Source organism: Aedes albopictus, chromosome 2 (genome assembly GCF_035046485.1).
Source record: "Aedes albopictus strain Foshan chromosome 2, AalbF5, whole genome shotgun sequence".
NCBI lineage: Eukaryota > Metazoa > Arthropoda > Insecta > Diptera > Culicidae > Aedes > Aedes albopictus.
This window is the reverse complement of record NC_085137.1, coordinates 424511668-424532959: the sequence shown is the minus strand read 5'-3', so window position 1 is coordinate 424532959 and position 21292 is coordinate 424511668. Positions and strand designations below refer to the sequence as shown.

The 21292-nt window shown below is 36.8% G+C and overlaps 2 non-coding genes across 2 annotated transcripts; one reads left to right on the top strand and one right to left on the bottom strand.

Moving 5' to 3' along the window:
• Positions 1 to 3070: 3070 nt before the first annotated feature.
• LOC115264049 (U1 spliceosomal RNA) lies at positions 3071 to 3234 on the top strand. The gene has a single exon (XR_003895957.2). It is a non-coding gene; the product is annotated as a U1 spliceosomal RNA (small nuclear RNA).
• A 1522-nt stretch (positions 3235 to 4756) lies between these two features.
• On the bottom strand, positions 4757 to 4920 carry LOC115265898 (U1 spliceosomal RNA). Its single transcript, XR_003896992.1, has one exon. It is a non-coding gene; the product is annotated as a U1 spliceosomal RNA (small nuclear RNA).
• Positions 4921 to 21292: the final 16372 nt, after the last annotated feature.

The following is a 21292-nucleotide window of genomic DNA, read 5'->3' as shown; positions in this document are numbered from 1 at the left end:
GTTCAGTTCTAGGCCTGCTGGCGACGGAGATAGTCGAGTGACTCCGTAGCTTGAAGGAATAGAAGCGCCCGTCTAGCGAATTGGGAGTCGTGAGTTCGAGTCTCACCGGAGTACGTGGATTTCTTTTCATAATTTCAAATCTCAATTTGTTCATCGAGCACATGTTCTGTTGTGCACATGGATGTCAAAGCATTTTCAACAGTGTAAAACTACTTATTTATTATGTTGTGTAATACAGTGATAGACATTCGTTTTGCCGAGGCCCAAAAATTTTCAAAAAAGTGTCAGAAAACTCATACAAAAGATTTTATGATACAACTTATTTATGGCAGTGATAGTATATCTAGTACTGTTTTATGAAAAGGTGATACATCGCGCTCCTAGTGCCTCTAAAGTATAACTGTATAATACTAGCATTACTAAATGAATTAGAGCACTGCCAAGCGAAAGAACTGCAAGAAGAGTCGGAATTTTTGAACCCTGTTTTTTTTAAAGCAGATGCTCATACAAAAATGCATGACGTGGTAAAAACATTGGCTTATTTCATTCAATCTGAAGAAATATATTATAAATGAGTCTAAGATTTGAACCACATTCATTTTTAACATGATTTTTTTTTTTAAAAGAACGTCTAAATTATAAAACAAGTAGTTCATGCTAAAAATTTTAATAATTTGGGTGCCATTTCTCAAAATGTTAGGCGTTCAATGTATGTTATTTCAGCCAGAATACAGTCTAGCAGATTTTATTAGATATTAGAAGACGTAATAGTAGTTAATGCTGTGATTTATGCAAGTTAAACTATCATATTTCATAAAACAATACTTAAATACGTGATTTTTTTTAAGGGTTTTGCGTTTTTTTTTCTGTTCAAAACTTTATTTTTCATAGATTTTCAACCTGCACTCGTCGTGATACTTTTATTAGAATCTTTTGCAACACTTCCGGTGAAGATAACTACAAAAAAATGCCAATTTGGAAACATTTTCAATATTCATATTTAAATGAGATGCATGAAAAATAAATATGGCAACCATTCTGAAAACGATCAAATTCATGATTTACAAGTCGATCTATAATGCAGATCACCTTACAAAATGATTGCGTTCGATGTTAGTCGAAATTTGAAAGTTTTTATTATGGAATTCTAAAAAATTTACAATTCGGCTAAACGAATGTCTAGGCTGTCAACGACGCTAGTTTTCACAACCCAAAAAAGTCGAAATATTCCACAAAGTCACCGAAAAGACGGCAAAGATTTTACGGATTTTTCGTCTTTTTTCTTTTTTTTAATATTTTGTTTTGGAAAAACTAGTGTCACACAAGAAACCCCCACCCACCCCAGCACTATGATCGACAAACATTTTCATGTTTTTGATCCCAAACTTTCGCACGGGAGTGTAGGGCTGTAATATTTTGAAGAGATTCACTAAACAGATTGAATAACTGTGTAAGCCATGACTATTAGCCTGGTACACGGTTTATATGGGAAAATACAAAAAATGGAAAAACTCAAGTTCCTGTATACTTTTTGAGTTTCACTTTGGACCCATATCAACTGTGCAAAATTTCAGATCGATCGGAAAAACTATATTTTAGCGCCCGCCATTCTTAGTTTTTCATACGATTTACTATGGGGAAATTTTACTTCCGCAAAGAAAAATCGCTAGGAATCACCCCTAGATCCCTAAAAATAAGTCGACGAATGATTTCTGTAGAATACTTTACTAGGGAATCAGACCTCCCAAGACAGCAAATCGATGCGACGTTCGTGGAAAAAGTTATAAGGCCTCACCCGATCGATAAAATAACGAGATTTTATTATTTATTGTTATTCCTTACATGTTAAACAGCGTTTGCATGCCATTCGGTTTTCAGTCAATAACTTTTTCCACATGCCTCAGATCGCTTTGCGGTCTTCGGAGGGTTGGTTCCTCGTAAAATTTCCAACAGAAATCATTCATCGATTTATTTTTAGGGGTTAAGGGGCAACCTCTGGCGATTTTTCTTTGAAACAGTGATTTTCCCCATACTAAATCGTATGAAAACTTAAAATGGTTGGCGCTAAAATATAGTTTCTCCGATCGATCTGAAATTTTGCACAGTTGATATGGGACCAAAATGGAACTAGAAAAGTTTACAGGAGTAAAATGTCTTTTTGTGTCCCACGCTAATGACTATCTGATCACTAAATTGCTTCATTAAATTGCGAATGAAGTAATCAAAGATAGCCTTGCTGATCGCGAGTTTAGTCATCATTTCATCAGCGGTTTATATTGTTAAGTATGTAGTTAAGTAAATCCCTGCAATGATTTTCATCTAAATCCAAACTCCAACTAGTACTTTTCGTTATCATAAACACACATTCTTTTGGAAATTGAGTGGCCTTAACTGGAACAAGTAGGACAAAATATTCTGTAGTAACAATTTAGTAAACAGCTAGTCTTACCGGCATTCTGACATTTGGCAGAGAGTATCAATGTTTTGCCGGTTGTGCAAAGTGAGAGACTTGTTCTGACGTGTATTAGTCCAATTGGATCCAATACGAGGAAACATTTGTAGCGTTCGTAGTGCAGTGAGATTTGTTTTGTTTAGACATGCATTGGAAACTGTTATTTCTGATTGGTTTCGTTTCCAATTAGTTTGATTTGGAAGCGCAAGCAATTTGTGTCAAAAATTAGCACATATTCACATATTTCTCCGTTCCATAATAGATTGTATAATCTGATAAGATTTTGTATGTTATTTAAAAAAATGCTTATTTATAAATCATGTTTTAAATCGCTATGAATTAATCGACTATAAATTTATGTTTTGAAGTAGATATTTGTGTCATGTAAAATGTCGAGGCATGTCAGTCCAGTGGAGAGACACCGGGTTATCAATCTGCCTTGGAAATGTTTACTTCTATATTTCTTATAAGAATTTCTTTCGGACTTTTTTATTGCTACCTTGCCAAAAAGTATGGTGAAATTTCTCTTTCTTTCAGTCATACGATGTTTTTGCGAATCCATCGCCAGCGAAACGATGCTACACGAAGTGTAGTGGCTGCCCGAAACATTGCCAAAGCATACTTACCTGGCATAGGGGTTACCGTGATCATAAAGGCGGTTCCCCCAGGGTGAGACCCTTCCATTGCACTTCGGTTGGGTTGACCCCTGCGATTATCCCTCATGTGGATAACTCGTATGCGAAATTTTTGATAGCCGGGAAGTGCGTGCGCGCACATCCCGATCCCTGATTAATAATAAAACTATAAGGCTGAAAAGAAAGTCTTTCCTATAAGTGAAAAGAAACTTTCCATTCTAAAAGTGTCTTTCAACTTTTTTATTCTGAAAAGTTTATGTAAACGTTTGCATGTATGATGATTTATAATACTACCCAAAATTATCGTTATTTTAAGGTTGCAACCAAAATTCCATCACAATAGAATCACTAGAAACAGAGATTTTGAACTCTAAATGTGATTATTTTAAATGGCCTCTGTCTACTTCTACAATTTCAGTAGTAGGGTATTGGTTCCGTTATTAAGCATGTGGCGCCCATTTTCATCCTAAATACGAACAACAAAGGATTGAAGCGCTGTTTGTTTTGTTTCTTATTTTTGTATTTTTTGTTAGAAGTGAGCATCCATGAAAACAAAAAAAAAAACGGAATCAATCGGTGTCGTAATTGCTTGTTTTCGAATAGCATGAACATGGGAGCGTGAGATTACTGATGGTACACTTACCCTGTATATAGCGCATTTTGCAAAAGAAAAAAATACAGTTTAGTTGGCATCTGGCTAGTGGCATCCATGTTGGGCGGATATTTATTTGAAAGTAGCTGTATTTTGTCTGGTTTATTTCATATATTCGCCTTAATTGAATATGTAGTTTATATGCATAAGCAACAATTAGTATGGTTTTATTTATTTGGTAAAATCATCATTTTTCTTATTCAGAAACATTATTCGTGCATCAATGCACTAATACTGTTTAAATTTTTCTACTGATATAATCTATACACTAAAAGGCGGCTTGAAGTAATGACAAGCATAAAAATGTTTTTAAATTTACCATGGCAAAACATGATCATCGACCCACCAACGCTTCTTGTGTGCGTTTTGTTTCTTTTCACATCAACCGGTTCAATAGCCGAGTGGTAACGTGCGAGTCTGGTGATGTCAAGGGTTTTGTTCGAATCCGGTTGTCAACTGAAGCTTTTTTTTAATTGAAAATCGAGTCCATGGTAAAATTGATAACATAATTCTGATGAATTAAAACAAAACTCAGTCTGCATAAATTTAGTGGCGTTGTGTATTTAAATTGACCTTCAGAATAGTAATTTTCACCGCAAACCGCCGTTCAGTGTAGACACAATTTAGTTAAGGTGCATGTAATTTCGACACAATGTAGTTAAGGTGCACAAATTTCGTAACATTATCTCAACACATATGTAACCGCTCTGTTGCAAGACTTTCTTTTCAGCCTTATAGTTAAAGCACAGACAAACAGACGTAACACTTCGAACATTTTTCGATTCACATCATAGTCACGGCAACATGTTCGCCCAATGCTAAAAGGACTGAGTTTGGCCGACCATCAACTAGATGTCGGTAGTGGGCAAACGTCAAACTCGAGCAAAAACGATGCGAGCGCCACGGATGGTCAGTTGGCCAACTATCAAATTTTTAAATAGACCGTTAAATTGATGTACGATGGGAATCATCAGAGTGTTACGTCTGTTTGTCTGTGGTTAAAGTGCCAAATAGGGATCGGGATGTGCGCGCACGCACTTCCCGGCTACCAAAAATTTCGCATACGAGTTATCCACATGAGGGATAATCGCAGGGGTCAACCCAACCGAAGTGCAATGGAAGGGTCTCACCCTGGGGGAACCGCCTTTATGATCACGGTAACCCCTATGCCAGGTAAGTATGCTTTGACAACGTTTCGGGCAGCCACTACACTTCCGATGGTGCTATTCCACTAGCGATGGATTCTATAACGTTTATATTTAGGTAGAAAGATAGTACGAAAAAGCAAATCTACCCTCACTGACTGGTGGTGTCCTATCGAATTTCGGCAATCCAATTGGATTTTCTATGAGAATCGCGACGATTTATTCACAGTTTGCGTTATAAACTGCTAGGTTGCCCCAAAATAGGAAAAGTGTCGAAAACTTAACTCGCCCCTAAAATGATAGGTTTGGATCTTAGAAGTAAAGTTCTCATTGCAATAATTTACTATTTTTATGGGTACATCTTGTAGAGGACCGTTTGTTTTGGTAAACAAAAATTATTTGACACTTCTATAGAACTATAGTACCGCTACTGACGCTGTAAAGGCGTGGCAGACTAGATGTTAGTCGCACGAACAGTCATGACATTGGACTTCTGTGGCTAGTTATTCTAATTGTAAAACAGTTTTCTATGATATTCATAACTCCGGTCTGCTGAATTTTAAGATTTTCTTTCTGTTGCATTAAAAAATACATAGTAAAAGTAATTCTTAGGGGCAAAATGGGCACTTGTTGTGGGAATTAACTTGACTGATAAATCTAAACTAATCCAGTCTCAAAACTAGAAACGAAGTCCAGAGATTATGCTAAATTTTAGCAAACAAATTAAGTATATCTGCCTAGATATCTGCTGAACTTAGCAAAATTGATTGCGACTAAGATGACACCTCAGAGCAACTTTGGAGTTATTTGCTATTGACAAGCGATTAATTTCCTTGAATATTTTGGTCTAGTGCAAGACAGTCAAACAATTGTCCGTACATAATTTGTTTCGTCAAAATTATTTCTCATTCGAATGATCATAACTCATAACCATTCCAAAAAGTTTCATATATATATAGCTTTATTGGTAAAACTTTGAGCATATTCGAATAAGTTTTTTAAAAGTTAAAGAATTGTTTTGTGAACAAATTTTCAATACCCTCTCAAAGAATATTGGATGAAATATTCTCTGTGGGAATACTATTACATGAATATCTGATATGCAATCTTATTAGGGTTGGTATGTTCACTACACAAACTATTAAAATTCTGCTTATGCAGTTGACGATGTTTATTCACGGTGTTGGGTCTCAAGTTAGTCTAGTGGTTATGGCTATGGATCGCCAATTCGGAGACGGCGGGTTCGATTTTCGTTCCAGTCGGGAACATTTTCTCGACTCCCTGGGCATAGTGTATCATTGTATTTGCCTCACAATATATATTGTACGCCGTGTCCAATAAGTTCTCATACAAAATACAAATACCGTTTCACCTAAATAAAGGATTAATGGCCCCTTTTTTCAGGCCATCTATATAGCAATATCACACTGCCCATAATACCAAAAGTTACATAGAACCATCGTAAAACGCATATATTTATTGGAATCATGTTTGATACAGTATACAGGTACTCTTCGATATAACGTACAAAAAAGTTTTCTCTGTACGTTATATCGAAGTGTACGTTATATCGAAGCAGAGGAGAATTTAATATTTTTTAGGCTAGTATTGATGTATTCGACGTGAAATTAATCCCAAATAATGATTTCGGTGAAATTCACAAAAACAATAATGAAAAACTTGAGATTTGACGAAAAAGTCATTTCGTTTTCTGTGCTTCGATATAACGTACATTTTGCTTCGATATAACGTACACTCAATTGTTTCCCAAATTGCGCTAATTCTGGGTAACAAGGCTAATGCTGCAACAAAACATTGATTTGAGTGATTTCGTAGTTTATCTAAGGGTTATTCGTGGGAAAAATAAAAATTTTCAATGTTGTACGTTATATCGAAGCAAAATGTACGTTATATCGAATTCGATATATCGAGGGTACGCTATATCGAGGGTACGTTATATCGAAGAATACCTGTACTACAGTATTGGTTCAAACTAGTTTTCTGAATAACCCTGGAATTTGAAGTGCAGTTTTGTTATAGATAAAAATGTCCAAAGTAGCCCCCATCCGGTTCTATATGAGATGTGTCCGATTGGTGTATGAGTAACTTTTTTGTTAATTGATGGATTTAGTTCAAATTTAGCATACATCCTACATACATATTCACGATTATTATTTCTAATAATTGTGGAAATCGATTCACTACTCTAGGAGTTATAATGTCATAAATTTGAAAAAAAAAACACGAAAAAGTGTTAAACGAAGCCCCGCACGACGGTATTTTATGATTTTAAAATATGCGCGTATTTATTCAAAACAAGTTTGCAGAACATTATTGATATAAATCTGGCCAAAGAACTACAGAAAATTCATAAAACTATGATTTTTTCAGGAAAAATATACAATTTTGTTATAACTTCAAACCAATCTCGAATTCCAATACATAATATAGTTTTAGAATATTTGCGTTTAATTCCAGAACATGCTTGCAGACCATTATTGGTATAAATCTGGCCAAAGAACTACAAAAAATTCAGAAAACTACGATTTTTTCAGCAGATATGTACAATTTTGATATAATTTCAAATTGATTTCAATTTCTCATACATTTCATGATCCTAAAATATTTGCATATTTATCCAAAACAAGTTTGCAGAACATTGTCGATAGTTTTCTCTTCAAAAAATAACTAAATATTCAGAAAACTACGATTGGATCAGGCAACATATACAATTTTCATATAACCTCAAATTGATCTCCAAAACGCATACATTTTATGATTTTAAATATTTGCGTATTTAACATTAATTTGATTGTATATTTTTCCTGAAAAATTCGTAGACTGTTGAATTTTTCGCAGTTCTTAGCAGCTTAACTATCAACAATGTTCTGCAAACTTGATTTGAATAAATACGCAAAAATTCTAAAATCATAAAATGTATAATAAATCGAGATAAATTTGAAGTAACAATAAAGTTATATATTTTTCCCGAAAAACTCGAAGTTTTCCGTTTTTTGTTGAAGTTTGGTCATATTTATATCAATAATAGTCTGCAAACTTGTTCTGGATAAATACGCAAATATTTTAAAATCATAAAATGCATGGGAATTCGAGATCAGTTTGAAGTTATAACAACGTTGTATATTTTTCCTAAAAAAAACGTAGTTTGCTCATTTTTTTTGTAGTTCTTTGTATCAACAACGTTCTGCAAACTTGTTTTGAATAAATACGCAAATATTTTAAAATCATAAAATGTATGACAAATTGAAATCAAATTGAAGTTACTTAAAAATTGAATATTTTTGCTGAACAAATCGTAGTTTTCTGAATTTTTTGTAGTTCTTTGGCCAGATTTATATCAATAATGTTCAGCGAACATGTTCTGGATAAATACGCAAATATTTTAAAATCATAATATGTATGGGAATTCGAGATTAGTTTGAAGTTATTACAAAATTGTATATTTTTCCTAAAAAAATCGTAATTTTCTGATTTTTTGTAGTTCTTTGGCCAGATTTGTATCGATAATGTTCTGCAAATTTGTTCTGGATAAATACGCAAATATTTTAAAATCATAAAATGTATGGGAATTCAAGATTAATTTGAAGTTATAACAAAATTGTATATTTTTCCTGAAAAATTCGTAGTTTTCTGAATTTTTGTAGTTTTTCTGCCAGATTTACATCAATAATATTCTGCAAACTTATTTTGGATAAATACGCAAATATTTTAATATCATAAAATGTATGGAAATTTGAGATTAGTTTGAAATTGTAACAAAACTGTATTTTTTCCTGAAAAAATCGTAGTTTTCTGAATTTTTGTAGTTCTTTCAGATTTACATTAATTATATTCTGCAAACTTGTTCTGCATAAATACGCAAATATTTTAATATCATAAAATGTATGGGAATTCGAAATTAGTTTGAAGTTATAACAAAATTGTATATTTTTCCTGGAAAAAATCGTAATTTTCTGAATTTTTGTAGTTCTTTGGCCAGATTTATATCAATAATGTTCTGCAAACTTGTTCTGGATAAAAATACAAACATTTTAAAATCATAAAATGTATGGGAATTCAAGATTAATTTGAAATTATAACAAAATTGTATATTTTTCCTGAAAAATTCGTAGTTTTCTGAATTTTTGTAGTTCTTCTGTCAGATTTTTATCAATAATGTTCTGCAAATTGTTCTGAATAAACACGCAAATATTTTAATATCATAAAATGTATGGGAATTCGAAATTAGTTTAAAGTTATAACAAAATTGTATTTTTTTCCTGAAAAAATCGTAATTTTCTGAATTTTTGTAGTTCTTTGGCCAGATTTATATCAATAATGTTCTGCAAACTTGTTCTGGATAAATACACAAATATTTTAAAATCATAAAACGTATGGGAATTCAAGATTATTTTGAAGTTATAACGAAATTGTATATTTTTCCTGAAAAATTCGTAGTTTTCTGAATTTTTTGTAGTTCTTTGAAGAGAAAAATATCAACAACTAGCTGTCCCGGCAAACTTTGTCTTGCCAGGTTGAAGTGGTTTGACAACTGTGGAGGTCATTTTAGCACAGCACTCTAGATTGGTTTCATTTCGATCCTGTTGAATTTCTTCTCGATTCATGAAAAATCATTACTTTCAAAGTTGTTCTACTTTTTAGTTGATTTTCGTAACTTTTTATTACATATAAACACAGCCACCACGAATACGAATCGAACCGTGCAAGAGTCATGCTGATCAGTTCAGCCGTTCGTGACTTTTGTTGTCTCAAAGGGACTTCAAACTCATTTTTATATATATAGATGTTCTGAGAATTTCTTCCTTAAGTATATGCGCACATTTTAAAATAAAAAAATACATTGGTCATCGCGACAAATTTAAAGTTACAAAAGAAAATATAGGTTTCTCTGTTTTATACGTAGTTTTGTGAATATATTGCAGTGCTTTGAGTTATAAATAATCACTTAAATCACATTGGTAGCTTTATTACACTTTATTAAAATCATGTGGTCATCGCGATAAATTTAAAGTTCTGGTCGAACATAAAAATCTTACGAAATTTATAACGACTAGCTCCGGGTTTTTTAGTACTAGAAATTAGAATTTTGATCAGAGAAAATTTTCAAAACACGTATACTCATCCAGAGATCCTAAAAAATTCATTGCTAAAAAAATTTTTGAAATCGGACTTGTAACGGCCGAGATATAGAAGGTTGAAATTAGCGTTCCAACTTTTTTCGAGGCATAGACGTTCGTGTAAGTGAAAAATAGCATCGACGCAGGAGTGTTAACTCAAAAAAGCCACTGAAATGGTGACCACAGACCAACGCACAGACAAACAGACGTACCACTTCGAACAAATTGCGATTTAAATAATGGTCACGAGAACATAATCGCTCAATGTCAATCAATGCCAATGTTTCGCAATCTCATAACTAGGTGGCGGTAGTGAACAAACGTCAAACAGGAGCAAAAATTATGCGAGAGCCATGAGCGTACGATTTACGAACTACCGATTATTTGAACTAAAGTGCCCCACACAATGCATACGTTTGCGTGCGTGTGACAGTAGTTTGACACATTTCCCATGGGAAAACTGTCAAAAAAACGCAAACCTCGACGGAACGGACGCTATGTGTTCCAGGCTTAATTGTTAATAAGAGGATCAATGGGAAGTGAGTAGTATGAGATGTCAGTTTGTCTGTGTTGTGAGCTTGTATTGTCGGCTTTTGTTCCACCTAGATGTGGTATAGGGCACTGCATGAAATTCTCTCCTTCTCTTTCACTCTTTCAGAAATTTTGTAAACAACAAGGCCAAGAAACGTCAAAATCCTATACAAAATCAAAACAATGCAGTACCCTATGAGATATCGTCATTGTAATTTTCGCTGTGTGACAAGCGGACATGATGAATAGAATGTAACCCTCACTTAATAAAAAGTGTGTAGCATTTTTGCCTTGTTAAATCGCATTTTTATACTATTCTACATGCTTCATCAAGAAAACTATATAGATTAACATATCATCCAATCTTTTTTTTGTAACATAGAGCACTAAAACTAACACTAAACTAAAACATGATGCCGACTTATTTACTATGAGGTTTTAATTATTTTTATTAAAACTAAGGATATTTTAATACTTTAAACCTACTTTTAAACAAAAATAATAAAAGTTATGTAAATTTTGATGCCAGAAATAGATTCAGCACACCAAAATTATCTAGACATGTGCATTTCAGCGCATATGGAGAAAGTTTTAGGTTTTGTCCGGCATTTGTATGGAGCCCCGCCACTGTGCGATGGTGCCACGGGTCTGGAAGGGGGCAATGACCGCAATATGGTCTGTATTGCGCGTTAGCCTTGTCATTCTCTATAGAGCATATATGCATACTCCGGGTAGTTACTATTCAGCAACACACTGTAATTTATTATACTTGTAAATCTGACACAAATTAAGTCCTTCAACAAAAGGGTCTATGGAATATCGTTTGAATGCTGCCTGTGAATCATCAATAAACTACGAATTATTCAATAATATGCTAATACGAATATTCGATCCCAGCTTCTAACCTTGCTTCCAACGAATGTTTACAAACCAACGCTGAATAATAATGCAAACAATGACGAAGCTGTTTCTCGCGATACTATGAATACTCCTATTGTAGTGAAGTACCCGTCATCGCGTATGGAAATCCCCTTCGCAGAATCCTATAGTGAATCAAACCATCGGTGACGTTACGAGTTTCATCGTAGCAAGATTACACGCTGTATTCAACCGGATACGTCATTGTTCGGATCCTCCCAAGAATCCCCGATTTCAAGCGAATACGCTTGAGCCGTCATTTTGTGCATTGCTCAGCGCTCAGGAGGACGTCATTATTCTCTCAGCGCCCCGTATGCGGTTCACAGACAACCGGTATTATCTATTCGCTCTTCGTTTGAGTCAAACAACAACGTGCTCACGATAGCTGAGTGTTTTTGGTACCTAGGGGAAGCAACGGAAAAAAAAATACCTCGAACGTGCTTATTTCAACCTATCAATATGTATGAGTCCATGAATATTCTGAAATATAATACATGGAATAAATTGAACTGCCTGTCGTACTTTCATCGGTGTATCTTTTGTTCGTCCCATCATACCAACGTGAATTACCTCTTCCGCGCTAGGCCCTTATTCCACTGAACTCTGTTTTGGTTGTTAACGACCAACCAGCAGAGTTGAAGACTATTTTATTCTTCATTTCGATGAAGCTTAGTTCAGGTAACTCCGTCAGGTGGACTTTATATCGGCAATCCACAGACACCCAACCACATGTACCTAGCACAAGTGAAAAATCAATAGAGTGGAACACACGTTTCAATGTTGTGCTAGAAAAATGAGGGCTTTTCAAAGTGCTTATAACCCGTACGATCTGAGCTTGCTTGCATGCATGTGAAGCCAAAGTGTCAGTTGGGCGCCTACGCCGGCTTCATTCGTATACATAATTGCTATACCTGGTTCGCTCGGTTCAGAGGAGATTCAGAAGTTAAATAACAGTAATAATAGTTTCAAGCACACCTTTGAATAATATTCTCCGTGAACGAGAGCCCTCATTGTGGATTCTCAGTTCATGGAAGGCGATGATCGCGTTTAGCACGTACGATCTCCACGTCAAAGCTTTTTATATAGCCGAAGAATAAGTGCGATACTTTCTTCAGTGGTTCAACTGCAGACTGGCGAGCAACCCTTTTGTTGCTTGTTTATATTATGATATTCATGTTGAAGCGAATGGCTTACACCGCTGGCGCTGGAAGGGGAGCTTGTACAATCAGCATGTAAATTATCACTTTGCCGATTTGGTATTCGCTCAGGGAATTGGTCCGTCTTACGTACTGTATACGATAGGTAGGGGAACAGAGCCCAAAATGCCAAGATGGGGTAAAATGGCCCAACTCATAAAATCATTCCTGAATGGGACTTGATCATTGATATAGGTGAACGGTGTCAAGATATGTTTGCATTGAACATTCTTCTAGATGCTAGGCCGCCAAACCCACGGAAAATCTTTTGATTTCCCAATGAAAATTGGCCACTTCCGGTTTTCCGTGCTTGCAATTAAGGTTTTCTGGTGATTTTATTACCAGCCAAGTGTTTCCAACGAGATTGAGGCACGCATGGAGTCGCATGGTTGTTGATGTCTACGCTTTCCATGTTAGGGGTCATTCAAATATTACGATCATCGTTTTGCGGGGAGGGGGGTAACACTCCATGTATTGAGTAAACGAAAAAACGTGACAAAAAGGTGAAAGTGAGTCGAAAATGCCAGAAAACTGATGGACGTAATTTTTGAATGTTTTCATGAAGTGGCATCTTACCCCATGGCAGATGGCCTTTTTGCACCACTTTCGTTTTACGAACCAGTTTTTGAAATCGCTAAAAATCAATGCAAATGCAATAACTTAGTGAATGTTTTTGCTGAAGCATCGAGCAAATATTGTCTAGTTGCTGTTACCACTTTGAAAGCCTAACAAATGAGGCTATATATCATTGAAAACGATGAAAGTTTGAAAAATGGCATATTGCCCCACTTTCCCCTACCTAAATGGCTGAACGCTAATGACTAATGAGTTTCGAGACCGAGGGAATAACGCGATTGCGCGGTTGGAGTGATTTGAATATAATCCAAGTGGATTAAAGTACATAAGGGGGAATTATGATTTCCCTTCTGATGGTAGTTTTCTGATTAGGTGCTGTTCATACACTACGTAGACTTATTTTTGACCCTCTCAGACCTACCCCTCGCTTGTAGACTTTTGTGCATACCCGTAGACTTTGCCCAGACTTTTCCTCTATCTACGTAGGTTATGCAAGTTGTCTACTACCTGGAAAACCGGGAATCCTCAGGGAATTTTATTTAACAGGGAATAACCTGGAATATTCAGGGAATATCTTAAGTACTCAGGTAAATTGAACTCCGATAAAAAAAAATAAACATTCGGACATATGAATAAAACGTAGTGAACTTTTAGTACTTGTAGATCTACTCAAAAGAAGAGTCCATAGAGTTTGCTGAATTGTTGGTATATATAAACAAGTTTTCGAGTATGTAGTGTTCTCTTCTTTCGAAGATGAATTTGTACTACATGTTTGTAATAAGAACGAACTGACAAGACAAATATTTTTCCCGTAATGCTGCAGGTGCTTAATGGTAGCTTGTGGTCCCGTCAAGACGCAACTTAAGGACATACTTGTTAGAATCTCAATGGCCTATTTTGGCACCTACTCACGATTTCGAGCTCACAAATCTCTTCGTAAACAAAACCAGCGCACCTGATCTTCTCATTTTAAGCACATTACAAGTGAGCAAGAACAGAATAATAAAATGCACTGTTGTTTGAAGCTTGCTTCTTGAGATTTATGCGTCTGAAGTTCTGATGCACTGTTGAAGCGCGATTTGAAGACGTTTGTCCTTAAATCGAGAAGGAATCTGTATAATCGTGGAACAAAAAATCCTTATAGAAATTTCGCTACAAGGGCTCTTTTAGAAATTCCGTCAGGATTTCTTTCTAGAACTTCTTTAGAAATACTTCCTGGAATACCTCCATGGATTTTTCACAAAATTCCTTCTGTTTTTTAACGCCATTTTTCTTCGTATTCCTTTTTTTATTTTTTTCTCGGATAGGTTTGTTTGTTTGTTTATTTTCGACACTTTACACCAGAGGTGCATTCATGTCGTTAAGTCTAGAAAATCCATTTCATTTACAGTTCATTGGTCTTCTACAATTGTTGGTATAACCCTGTATCTCGCAGACATTTCAAAATCTTATTAATACTATTTTCTTCGTTACCCAATGCGTCTCTTAAACTCGTTGTTCTTATTTCGTTATCCTGTCGTTCTCTTTCGTATTTTCTACAATTTAAAATCATGTGTTTTACATCTAGAGTTGTTCCACAGCATTCGCAGGTGGGAGGGGGTTCCTTTTTTAGTAGGAACGTGTGGGTTAGCCGCGTATGTCCAATCCGCAGCCGTGTTAGTACTCGCTGGTCGGCTGCACTGCCGTAATCTGTCCATCTGTATGTGTCGTGTTTTATTTCCCTCAGTTTCGCATCTCTAGTTACAAACCAATTGTTCTGCCACTGTTGTCTTATTGCTTGTTTCACCACCCTCAAAGCATCTTCGCCCGGGATAGGTATGTCTTCAGCTGGTTCTGTCCTCGATTCATTCGCGAGACGATCGGCTTCTACATTCCCACTGATACCGGCGTGTCCAGGAATCCAACAGAATCGTACTGACTTGTTTTGCACAATGCGCTCAATCTCCTAGATCCACGGGTGCTTGGATTTTCCCGCTTCTAGGGCCAGCAGACAGCTCGCCGAATCCGTAAGGACTACCAGTTCTCTATGTATGCTTCGGATGGATACTGCTTTCTTAATGGCGTATGCTTCTGCGGAAAAAACGCTGCATTCCTTCGGAAGGCTGTACTTATTCGAAATGCCATTCGAATAAAAAGCGGCCCCTACCGTATCCAGTAACTTTGAGCCATCAGTGAAAACGACCGTCGATCTTTGGAAGCGGGTAGAGAGTAAGCGTTGAACTATTGGACGAACTTTTTCCGGTGGGTCACCGGCTCTTACGTGTTTTTTGACGTCCCACACTATCGACGGCCTTCGTGCATACCACATACGATCACTCTGTCTCAGCATTGGGCCAACAGAAGGGAGGGGTGTGCCCGTCAAGTCAGTCAATTGGTCTGAAGCTCGTCGTATTAGCGCAGTGATCCTCAGCCTAACTGTCTATGCGGGCCAAAATTGAATTTTGAAAAAAGACTGCGGGCCGCAAGTCATTTAAGAGTTTATTTTCAACAATTTCCAAGATTCATGATGTGATTTGGGACTTCTCGTGGATTTTGAGAAATTTCAGAATGATTTGCAGAAATTTCAGGGTTTTCGGGGTTATTGTAGGAATCCTTGATATTTTTTTAGATTTTCTTGCGTAATTTCTTAGGAAGTCAATGAAGAAAAACCTGCAGACATGATTTTCTGAGCAAATTCTGCAAGTATTTGTAGCCGATTTAGAATAGATATTTTAAGAGAAACTCCCAAAAGTATTGCTAGGGGAATGAAGAGTATCATACCCCCCCTAAAGCTTTTAGCGAAATTTCGAAAGTTTAGGCAACACTTTAAAAGAAGTTGTAGGCAAAAATTCTGTATTTTTTTTATTGAATTTTTCTGGTAAAAGTGCTGACTATATTTTTTTGCCGTTAAAAAAAATACAAAATGGGAATTATTCGAATTTTATTTTCGAGAAATTGAACTAATTACTAATGACGAGTTCTGCCACAAGTCGAAAATCCATGACAGAGAACTTGTTATATTTATCCTGAGCCAATTACATATTTGAGCACCACGCTAATGCGGAGTACAAAAAGCGAGAATTTTTAATGTGTTGTACAAAATACAACAGCGCGACCGCTCGAAGGTTAACAACAGTTTTGGAAATTTTCGGAACAAAATTCGAAAATGTAGTCTTTTACACTTAGTAGAACTTAATCTTATTTCTTTAAAAACTTTCCATGACATTGGCAAAGTTTCAGTAATTAATATTCAATCTCATGAAAGTTTTAAAATATGGTGAAATTTCTGATTTTCATTCTGGAATCTATGAGTTGGTCACTTCCTAATGCATTTCAGAATCAGTTCGCGGGCCGCACAAAACCTGTTCGAGGGCCGCATGCGGCCCGCGGGCCGCAGTTTGGTGACCACTGTATTAGCGGAAGGGAGGTGTTGGTTCGATGTTTCGCCAGTATTCGAATAGCCGTTCTCGATGTGATCTGCATTGCTAATAATTCAAATGGGAGAGTGCCAGCTTCGGCCATGACCGAGTTGATCGGGCTGGTTACAAAAGCACCAGAAGCAAAACGGACCATTTTGTTGTAGGCAGGAGCGAGAACTTGGAAAGTTGCAGTTCCTCCTCGGCTCACCAGTGAGATTCCGTACGTCAACTTCGCTGTGATTAGCGCGGAACCAACCTGGAGTAACGTTGTCCGATTGCCTCGTGGAAGTTTAGCACTGATCATCTTCAATATTCGGAGACGAGATTCACATGCTTCTTTCGCTATTTGACAATGGGGTTTGAACGTCAAAGTTCGATCGAGAGTAACACCCATAATTCTCAATCGGTTGGTCTTCGGAATGGACATTCGGTCGATGGTAATCTCATTTGATGGTTCCCGGCGCGCGTTTGGGCTGCAGTAGAATATGTGGGATTTTGTTGCTGATATAGTGAATCCAACGCTTTTTGCCCATCTATCAACGGCTTTGACGGCGGTTTGTAATTTTCGATGTAGGCCGGTAGACTTTGTTCTACGAACCACTAAGAGAATGTCATCCGCATATAAAAGTATTTCAACTCCTTTTGGAACTATTCAGAATATGGGCTGCATTGCGATGAGGAATAGAGTTACAGATAGTACGGAGCCTTGTGGTACTCCGTTTTCCAACCGATGTTCACGAGATAAATGGCCGCCTACAGATACCTGAAACGTTCGCTCCGTGAGGAAGTTTTGTAGCATGTTCATCATCCGACCACGTATATGCCAAGGTTTTAGGGTGCGGAATATACCGTGCCGCCAGGTGGTATCGTAGGCCTTCGATAGGTCTAAAGATGCTATCAGGCAGTGTTCATCGACGGTTGGTAACGATCTCTCCAATTCGGCAAAGTATGTATCGTTATTTAATAAAAAATCAAAAACTAAAAAAATGAGGAAATGCTTCCAGTTTCGCCTTAAGGGTTCTCGCGGGGTTTGTTTTGAATTTTTACCTGAGATTTCTCTCTGAGTTTCACCTGGAACTTCTCTCAGAAGATGCCTTCTGATTTTAAACCTGGGATGTCTCTCAGAGTTTATCTGAATTTACACTTGACTTTTTTGAATTCTTCCCGTGATTTCATTCTGAGCCAGCTCGTAGTTGTACCGGATTTCACATGATACATGATATATAACCCTAGTTAATTTTCATGACATGTTAGAGATATTTGGATTACATGCCTCATATCATGTAATTTCATTTTACTTTGCAAGATTTTTTAAATTGCTAAAAAAAATACTGCAAGCAAGTTTTCAACTACATTTGGGAACTCTACCAAGTATTTCACAAGAAACTTCTCTAATTAAAGTTCATTGTGAGAATAAATTTTCATGACATGTTAGAGATATTTTGATTACATGACTCATATCATGTAATTCCATTTTTACTTTGCAAGATTTTTTAATTGCTACAAAATTTACTGCAAGCAAGTTTTCAACTACATTTGGGAACTCTACCAATTATTTCGCCAGAAACTTCTCTAATTAAAGTTCATTGTGAGAATAAATACTGTTACTATCAAGAGCTTAACTTCAGGATAGTTTGGACAACCCTCAATATCCCAAAGGTTTAATGTATAGTATACTTCAGCTTGGACCAGTCACCGCGATTGATTATGAAACGTTACTCAGTATGTCAGATATAGCTGATGTTACGAGAGTAGACCTGAAGTTCAGAACACCTTGATAGTTTGGCAGACCTAAAACATTCACATAGTGTCACTAAATGACATTTGAGATTTCAAGAGCTTTACGGATATCAGCAGATTATGCTATACTATTATGTATGGTGAAAACACATAAAGTTTCTAGTGTAGAATTAGCACTAAGTTAAAATACACAAAAAAATCTTGTAGATTTGAAGGACTTCACTGTACAACAGTTTGGACGAACCTCTTCTTCTTCTTGGCGTAACGTCCTCACTGGGACAAAGCCTGCTTCTCAGTTTAGTGTTTAGTGTTCTATGAGCACTTCCACAGTTATTAACTGAGAGCTTCCTCTGCCAATGACCATTTTGCATGCGTATATCGTGTGGCAGGCACGAAGATACTCTATGCCCAAGGAAGTCAAGGAAATTTCCTTTACGAAAAGATCCTGGACCGACCGGGAATCGAACCCGTCACCCTCAGCATGGTCATGCTGAATACCCGTGCGTTTACCGCCTCGGCTTTGGACGAACCTGAACTTCAGATTGGTCCAGTAACCACGGATAAATATGCAACGTTACGCAGTGTAGCAGACATGGCTATTGTTAAGAGTGTAGACCTGAAGTCCTGAATTCCAAGGTAGTTTGGCTGACCTGGAATATCCCTATAGTGTTTATAAATGACATTGTAGATGTCAAGAGCCTCACGGATCCCAGTAGGTGAATGCTACTATTTGTGGTGAAAATACATAAAATTAGTCTTGTAGATTTGAAGGACTTCACTATAGGACAGTTTGGAACACCTAGAACATCCCAGAATATAAAACACCTTTTCATATTCTTGACGTAGGCCAAATGAATACATATAAAAGTAACCAACATCCAAGTTCAGCTTTTGTCAATTATTTCGTTTTTCCAAATTTCAGGATGTTCAGGTTGTTCTAGGTTATCAATGAAGTCCCAATTACAAATAATTCCCATTTTTACTTAATAGAGGACTCAATTTGCAACAACTTTGCCGAGGACAGCATTCTGTTTTATCGAATGGGTAAATTTATACAGCCCTTTCTATGTTGGGGTCATATATGACCCCTCCGTCTCCAAATAGTTAAATAGAGAAAAATATAAAAATATAAATTTCAATACAAACTAAACAAATTACATCTGTAAGAATTTATAGAATTCAGTTTTCTCTATTCAGCAGGGTGCTCTCAATTTCATCAAACGTAAAACAAAGGATTGAAACGGGGTATATTTTGTCACATAGTACGATTACCAATGGCACCGTAACCCTATTCCTCGAAAAGGTTTCGAAATTATTTTTGGGTTTCTCATTATTGTTTTGACTTCTGTGATATTGTGCATTTCCCACCCCACTTGACCCCTCTCGCAGTTAGTATAAGTGAAGGATCGTGATTAAAACTGCGATTTTGCATCGAATCGTGCCGGTGTCTTCTGCGTTGTTATGCATTACAAGTTGTTGAATAAGTGCGCAGAAGACACCAAATCGATTGGATGCAAAATACATAGCAGTTTTATTCACGATCCCGCACTTATACTAACTGCAAAAGGGGTCTGCACAATATCACAGAAGTCGAAACAATAATGAGAAACCCAAAAATAATTTCGAAACCTTTTCGAGGAATAGGGTTACGGTGCCATTGGTAATCGTATGCTCCCCACGTCATCCCATTCAAATAAAAAGCGACTATAGCACCGATTGATTCCGTTCTGTTTGTTATTAACGTGCTTACTTCCACGAAAAAATAGGAAAATAAGAAACAAAATATACCCCGTTTGAATAATTCCTCAGCTATCTTCTTCTTCTTCTTGGCGTAACGTCCTCACTGGGACAAAGCCTGCTTCTCAGCTTAGTGTTCTATGAGCACTTCCACAGTTATTAACTGAGAGCTTCCCCTGCCAATGACCATTTTGCATGCGTATATCGTGTGGCAGGCACGAAGATACTCTATGCCCAAGTCTATGCCCAAGGAAGTCAAGGAAATTTCCTTTACGAAAAGATCCTAGACCGACCGGGAATCGAACCCGTCACCCTCAGCATGGTCATGCTGAATACCCGTGCGTTTACCGCCTCGGCTATATGGGCCCTCAGCTATATTTCACTCTAATCAATCTAATTTCGTTTAACTGTTGTGCAGCAGACGACCCTATTGTGAATTCAAGTGAACGTATTTTCGTTTGCCACTGCGAAGTCGTGTGCGAAATCCGACTGTGATAATAATGAATTTAGGCCGAATCTAAATGGGTGCGAATGTTGCAATAACATCCTCCATAATTAGTCTGACACAGGGTACGAAAAACGGATCACGCCGAAAAACAAACGCTTTGTCCTAAGCGGTGCATGTCGGTAACAAAGGCGCTCCGCAACAAACGCATGTCAAGCGATGAGAGCAATAAAACAAATATCGCTTGCCGTGCGTGTGCCGATATTTCGGCTTTTCTGCTGAAATTTTCGTCCCACATCATCGAATTCATGAGCATTTGGACGAATGAAGACTCTTGCCATCCTCAGAGTCGAGTTTCAGTTGTAAAACAACGAGAAAATCACGATGTGAATAGAACAAGACAAATATTCCTACCGTTTTTGTTGTGAACAAACTCGGGAGCGATTTTGTCATTATCTGCTAACGAAAAAAAACAAAGCGTTGTTGCCGTGCCTTCTTTGTTGCCTATTTTTCGCTTGCGGTGCCATATTTTGCGTACACTGGTCTGACATTTTACTTCAACTTCATTACAAGTTGTTTTTTTACGTTATCCGCGCAAATTCTCCAAAATTTTCTCGACTCCCTGGGCATAGTGTATCATTGTGCTTGCCTCACACTATACAAAATTCTACAATTGCAGGCAAGGAAAGCCCTTCAATTAATACCTCTGCAAAAACACTAAGTTTAAGA